This window comes from Solanum verrucosum, unplaced genomic scaffold, assembly GCF_900185275.1.
Source record: "Solanum verrucosum unplaced genomic scaffold, falcon-dt-bn FXZP01000284.1, whole genome shotgun sequence".
NCBI classification, from domain to species: Eukaryota; Viridiplantae; Streptophyta; class Magnoliopsida; order Solanales; family Solanaceae; genus Solanum; species Solanum verrucosum.
This window is the reverse complement of record NW_026019936.1, coordinates 1,777,987-1,785,919: the sequence shown is the minus strand read 5'-3', so window position 1 is coordinate 1,785,919 and position 7,933 is coordinate 1,777,987. Positions and strand designations below refer to the sequence as shown.

The 7,933-nt window shown below is 39.7% G+C and overlaps 1 pseudogene; it reads right to left on the bottom strand.

Moving 5' to 3' along the window:
- Positions 1-1,929: 1,929 nt before the first annotated feature.
- LOC125837782 (uncharacterized) lies at positions 1,930-7,266 on the bottom strand (annotated as a pseudogene).
- Between the last annotated feature and the right edge of the window lie 667 nt (positions 7,267-7,933).

The window sequence follows — 7,933 nt, the reverse complement described above, 5'->3', positions numbered from 1 at the left end:
CGTCCCATTATTCAGGAGGGTCCTTGCTATACTACGTCTCATTATTCATGAGGGTCTTTGCTATACTACGTCCCATTATTCAGGAGGGTCCTTGCTACACTACGTCCCATTATTCAGGAGGGTCCTTGCTACACTACGTTCCATCATTCAGGAGGGTCCTTGCTATACTACGTCTCATTATTCATGAGGGTCCTTGCTACACTACGTCCCATTATTCAGGAGGGTCCTTGCTACACTATGTTCCATAGACTAATAAGACAAACAAACACTTACCCAATATGGACTATAATTTGTGTGCAATGTTGCCATTTAGCTCTTCGTAGACTAAATTGAACCTCTAGGTTTTTGGATCTTTGATCTCGAAATAACTTGTGCCCTTGCTTCAACAAAGAAAATTTGTGAGTTTAAAAACGTGGTGGTTGGTTTGTGGTTCTGCCTTTTGACGAGGATTGCTCAAGTACTCATCGTGTTTTACTTTTTCCAAACACCCAGTGCTCGTTATTGATTGATTGTATTTTCACCCAAATTTGCTCATTTTGAGGGACTTAAATCCAATATCTGCCTTTATGTCATGACACTCATTGTTTACCCTTCATCAAATCATGGACTTCTTCTGAATCCAAAACTTGTTGACAGATGATAACTCATTGGCCTGATGCTTTGCATTGTACAAATTTAGAGTTGGTAACAAGTCTTGAAATCCTTTCTTACTTTCTTGACATAAACTCGACTCAAGGACATATGAAACAAAGCGATGAAAAGTGAAAGAAAAATATATACTACACGAGAATAGCAGAAAATGATTCGATGAAGACACTCTTTTAGAAAGAGAAAGAAAAAAAACTTATCTGAGTGTGGTAGCCGACTCTACTGATCATGATATGCAATTTGAATTGATTACCCGATTTGTCTATCCAATCTATTCATCAACCATTATTGATCATCTAATCTTGATGTGGAGTTCCAACTATTTGACTTAGTCATAACTAATTTCAAACTCTTATTCGCCTTATGATGTCCACGAGGGTTTTTGCCACTAAAACTCTTTCACTTTGAATCCTTCAACTCACATTCGCTTCATGGTGCCCGTTAGGGTTTTCACCAGTAAAACTCTCTCATTTTTATTTCTCTCAACTCACATTCGCCTTATGATGCCCAGTTAGGGTTTTCACCAATAAAACTCTCTCATTTTTTTTAATTTTTTTTTCACAGCTCATCTTCGCCTTATGATGCCGAGTTAGGGTTTTCACCAATAAGACTCTCTCATTTTTATTTCTCTCAACTCGCATTCGCCTTATAACGCCCAGTTAGGGTTTTCACCAATAAGACTCTCTCATTTTTGTTTCTCTCAACTCGCATTCGCCTTATGATGCCAGTTAGGGTTTTACCGATAAGACTCTCTCATGGTTTCATCATTTGTACCCTTAACATACTTACTCTTGACACTTCAAAGATTGATCCAAAGGTCCTTATCCAACTTTTGTACAAGGTTAGAAAGAAATGATAAGTTGAAGTCTCAAATACGACTTTAAATGATGGGATCGACTTTAGCTTTGGGATAGAAAGAATAAAAAATAGAAAAAAATAAAAAAATGACCTTTGCCCCAGTTTTTTACAAATATGGAATTTTGGATTTTTTATTTGGTTAGACCGAACCCCATACTAGGGTTGCCTACGTATCTTATCGAAACAAGAATCAGGTCAAACGTAGTTCATGTTGATTGAATTTTTTTTCATTTTTTTTTTTTTTTGAATTTTTTTTATTTATGGAAGAGCCAATGAAGCAGAAGAAACAAGGAAGTAAATTAACTCTCAACAAGGGTGACAACATATGAATTAATACTTAGACGCAGAACCAAGAATTTCCATTACATCAACCTTTGAAATGTCAAGTCCAAACATAAGGGTTTCTAATACCGAAAAATCACATCATATATAATATCTCTTCACAGCATCAGCATTGATGACCATTTATGTCATCTTGCCTTCTATATCTGCTAAGTAAAGAGCACCATTGAATAATACCTTATTTACAATGAATGGTCCTTTCCAATTCGGAGAAAATTTGCCTTTGACTTCAGCCTAGTGTGGCAGAATACGTCTCAGCACTAATTGACCCTCTTCGAAACGTCTGGGACGCACCTTTTTGTTGTATGCTCGTGCCATTCTTTTCTGGTACAATTTTCCATGGCATACTGATGTCAATCGTTTCTCATCAATCAAACTTAATTGCTCCAAGCGTGTTCTGATCCACTCATCATCATCAATTTCAGCCTCTACAATATTTCGCAGGGATGGAATCTCAACCTCTGCAGGTATAACTGCCTCAGTCCCATATACCAACGAATAGGGGGTGACACCCACTGACGTACGAACTGTAGTGCAATAACCCAACAAAGCAAAAGGCAACTTTTCATGCCATTGTCGAGAACTTTGCACCATTTTACGAAGTATCTTTTTTATATTTTTGTTGGCGGCTTCTATAACCCCATTTGCTTTTGGGCGATAAGGAGTCGAATTTCGATGTTCAATCTTAAATTGACGGCATACCTCTTGCATTAAGTGACTGTTGAGATTTGCAGCATTATCGGTAACAATTACCTTTGGAATACCAAATCGACAGATAATGTTGAAATGAATGAAATCACCACAACCTTCTTGGTCACTGACTTGAAAGTTACTGCTTCCACCCATTTGTAAAGTAATCAATGGCCACCAGGATGAACCTATGACCATTCGATGTTTTTGTTCTATTGGTCCAATCACATCCATTCCCCATGCCACGAAAGGCCATGGAGCAGACATCGCATGCAACTCGGAGGGAGGAGAATGTATCAAATCACCGTGTATTTGACATTCATGACACTTACGAACAAATCGTATAGAATCCCGCTCCATGGTGAGCCAATAATAACCTGCTCGAAGTATCTTCTTTGCCAGAACATATCCATTCATATGAGGTCCACAAACTCCTGAGTGTACTTCAATCATGATTGTTGAAGCCTCTTTAGCATTTACACATCTTAGAAGACCCAAATCAGGTGTTTTCTTGTACAATATGCCTCCGCTTAAGAAAAAACCGCTAGCTAGTCGCCGAATAGTCCTTTTTTGATTACTAGTGGCATTAGTAGGACATTCTCCGGACTGAAGATATGTTTTAATATCATGGAACCAAGGTTTACCGTCAAATTCTTCCTCCACCATGTTGCAATAAGCATGCTGATCACGAATCTGTATGTACAAAGGGTCGATATGAGTTTCGTCAGGATGTTGGAGCATCGAAGATAAAGTTGCCAATGCATCAACAATCTCATTATGAACTCTAGGAATGTGTCTAAACTTTATTGACACAAACCGTCGACAAAGATCTTGTAAACAATGTTGATATGGTATGAGCTTTGGGTCACGAGTCTCCCATTCTCCTTGGATTTGATGGACCAGTAAGTCTGAGTCTCCTAGCACTAGCAACTCTTGGATGCCCATGTCAGCAGCTAACCTCAAACCCAAGATGCAAGCCTCATACTCTGACATATTATTGGTACAATAGAATCTAAGTTGGGCTGTTATAGGGAAATATTCCCCTGATTCAGACATAAGAACTGCTCTTATCCCAACTCCCTTCTTGTTAGCAGCACCGTCAAAGAACAACTTCCATCCTTGATCCTTATATGAATAACTTCATCGATACATGATACCTCTTCGTCTGGAAAGTAGGTCTTAAGTGGTTCATATTCATCATCAATAGGGTTCTCTGCCAAATGATCTGCCAAGGCTTGAGCCTTCATTGCGGTCCGCGTCACATAGATAATGTCAAACTCTGTGAGTAATATTTGCCATTTCGCAAGCCTGCCCGTGGCATGGGCTTTTGAAAAATATATTTTAACGGATCCATACGAGAAATGAGATAAGTAGTATAAGATGAAAGATAGTGCTTCAACTTCTGTGCTACCCAAGTTAGGGCACAACACGTTCTTTCGAGAAGGGTGTACTTCGATTCATAAACGGTAAATTTCTTGCTGAGGTAATAAATGGCCTGCTCTTTCTTCCCAGTGCCATCATGCTGACCCAATACACATCCAAAAGAATTATCCAGTACTGACATATATAATATCAATGGTCTGCCCGCTCGGAGGAACCAACACAGGGGGATTCGATAAGTAATTCTTAATCCTTTCAAAAGCCTCTCGACATTCTTCGTCCACTCGACTGTGGCATTCTTTTTTAACAACTTAAAAATGGGCTCGCAAGTTGTTGTGAGTTGAGCAATGAATCTACTGATGTAGTTTAACCTTCCTAGAAGGCTCATAACCTCAGTTTTATTCTTTGGAGGTGGCAGTTCCTGAATGACTTTTATTTTTGAAGGATCTAACTCGATACCTCGTCGACTGACTATAAACCCCAAAAGCTTTCCTGACGGTACTCCAAATACACATTTTGCAGATTAAGCTTGAGATTATACCTGCGAAGCCTTTCGAAGAATCTTCTTAAGTCTTGCACATGATTTGACTTTTTTTTGATTTAATGATCACATCATCCACATAAACTTCGATTTCTTTATGCATCATATCATGAAACATGGTTGTCATTGCCCTCATATAAGTTGCTCCCGCATTTTTTAACCCAAATGGCATGACTCGATAACAATATGTACCCCATGGTGTGATAAAAGACGTTTTTTCTGCGTCTTCATCATCCATAATAATCTGATGATAACCCGCATAGCAATCCACAAAAGATGCAATCTCATGTTTAGCACAATTGTCCAACAAAATATGAATGTTGGGCAAAGGAAAATCATCTTTTGGACTTGCTTTGTTCAAATCACGATAATCAACACACATTCGAACTTTGCCGTCTTTCTTAGGACAGGTACGATGTTGGCTAACCAAGAAGGATATTGAGCGACTCGAATGACTTTGGCCTCAAGTTGCTTTGTGATTTCCTCTTTAATTATTACACTCATGTCAGTTTTAAGCTTTCTCAACTTTTGCTTTACTGGAGGGAACTTAGGATCAATCGGCAACTTGTGAACCACCATGTCAGTGCTTAATCCAGGCATGTCATCATAAGATGACGCAAAAACATCCTTGTAATCAAACAGAGCCTGGATTATATCCTCCTTTTGATGTCGAGCATGTACGCTTATCTTAGTCTCTTTAATATTTTCATGATCCCCTAAATTTATCGTCTCAGTTTCACTCATGTTTGGGTTTGATTTATTCTCAAAAGATTTGAAATCCCTGCTTACTTCTTCAAATACTTCGTCTTCATCATATTCGATTTCTTGACTTATTATTTCAGGATTAGGTCGAAGATTAGATTGGATTTTCAGATCCGGTGAAAAATTCTGCATGCATGTCATATCACTAGAATCGGCATAGAAAGAACTGTATAGAAGAAAACAAAATAAATATATTAGACTGAAATAAAAACACAATTACATCCTATTGAAAAGGAAAATAGAGAGTTTGAAATAAAACGACGAGACAAAATCCGAATTACAACCCTTGAATAAATCGGATGACAAAAGAAAAACAAGACAGACTACCAAGACTCATTCTTAATGGGGAGAGGAGTGGCCTCCCAATTGTTCAGCTGGACATCAGGACCAATGAATTGCACATCTCTGTCGCTAGTGCCTTCTCCGAGTTCAATCATATCAGCCTCGACGAATAAATCTTGAAAATAGTTGATCAATTCTTCGTGAACCTCCAACACTGGCTCTGGGAGTGGTGACTCAGAAGATTCTGTTGTGCGGGCTTTGAGGAAAGTTTGTATATGGGTGGTATAGGCTTAGTAAGTGACCATACATCTTTCTTCTGCTTCTTGGCCTTCATTTTGTCCTCGACTCTAGGCTTGTATCCTAAGCCAAAAGTACCCAGACTCTTTCGTGGACTCACTGGATAAGCTCTCCCTTGCAAGAAGATCCCCAAGCCTTTACCTGGTTCAAACCCATGCTTCAGCATTTCATTTACCATCATCACGGATGCCATGGGTAGTTGTGGTTTTGAAATGAGATTCCCCTCGAGGATATGCTCAACAACCACTACCTCAAAAGCTTGATAAACCAGTGCCTCATTCTCATTATTTGCCTTGATAAAAGGGAGGGAAGAGTCCTTGTAGACTGACAGATCCCCCTCACCATGAACAATCACTTCTTGTCGATCGTATTCAAACTTAACCATTTGATGCAACGTAAAGGGGACTGCCCCAGCCCTATGCACCCATGGTCTTCCCAACAATAGATTGTAGGATGCATTAATATTCAGCACTTGAAAATTCACGGTGAAATCGACAGGCCCTATTTTTAGTATGAGCTCTATCTCCCCAATGGCATCTGTTTTGGACCCATCAAAAGCCCTAACACATACGTTGTTAGGTCGTACCCTTTCAACATTAACATTCAATTTTTGTAGAGTTGACAATGGACAAATATTTGCCCCAGACCCTCCGTCAATTAGAACTCGAGTGACATATGAAAGCTCACACTTTACAGTGATATGGAGGCCTTGGTTATGTCCCGTACCTTCCACTGGTAGTTCATCATCTGAAAAGGTGATGCGGTTTACCTCAAAGATTCTCCCAGCAATCTTCTCTAACTGACTCACTGTAACTTCATTAGGAACATGTGCTTCATTCAGAATCTTCATTACAGCTTTACGATGTTCATCTGAATGTATTAACAATGACAACAAAGAGATTTGGGCTGGAGTTTTCCTTAACTGTTCCACAATGGAGTAGTCTGACAATTTCATCTTTCTTAAGAACTCCTCTGCCTCCCCTTCAGTGACTGGACTTTTAACTTGCATTTGGTCATTTTTATTTTTCCTTAATTCAGTCGGGGCATAGCATCTTCCCGAACGAGTCATTCCTCCTATTTCATCTACTTCTTCATTGATTTCTTTCCCTTGTATGTCACGACGGTAGGCTCATAATTCCAAGGGACAGCCTTGGGATTAGTCATTGGAAGTTGGGACACTGGCCTAATGATCACAGGTGGAATATAGGCTCCTTGCACGATCAAGATAGGCTTGTCTGGCCCTCTTGGAACAACCAATCTTGCCTCTCTCTGACTTGCCCAAACATCTTCAAGTGCTCCTTTATAGTTAGGATGGGTGCGCTTGATGGGGTCAACTTTTCAGACGTACTTTCCGCCCCTGAAGGCATCATTTTTGTTAAGTCAACGACATTTGCTGAACTTTCCATGCCAGTTTCAACCTTAAGGATTGGCTTGTATGGGACTGCAACTTCTTCGTGGTCATTCATCATCTCTAACATGTTTGTTTCAGTATGTCTGGGCAGTGGATTTTGATTGATGTTCGGTCCATTTGGGCTTTCAACTATAATTCGACGAGTATCGATCAAATCTTGAATTGCCTTTTTCAAGTACCAGCATCTTTCTATGTTGTGCCCTGGGGCATCAGAACAATATGCGCAGTGTTGGGAATAATCAAGATTTCTCGGAGGAGGATTCGACATCTTTCTTTCAATAGGACTCAAAACATTCAACGTTCTTAATTTTTGAAACAAGCTAGCATATGATTCTCCAATAGGGTGAACTCATCCTTAGCTCCATTTCCCTTCTTGTATTCTTTTCTAGGACGAAAAGGAATTCTAGTTGTATTTTGGTGAATTTGTGGGGGTGATGGATGATTTTGAGGAAGTGGCGCACGCCATTGCGGATAAGAAGGGGGAACAATTGGTTGTGCGCTAAAAATGGGAAATTGAGGATATGGGACAGGATATTGTGGAATTTGGGGAGGAAAGTAGTGTTGTGTATGATTATCTTGGGCATAGGTTCGAGGTGCTGATACAACGGTGGCTACATCTTCCCTTCTTTTCTTCCCTCCAATATTTCCAGAACCATTTTGAAGCGCTTGTGTTGTGGCTTTTAAAGCAGCTTGGCTTACGATCTTCCCAGACTTGATGCCAT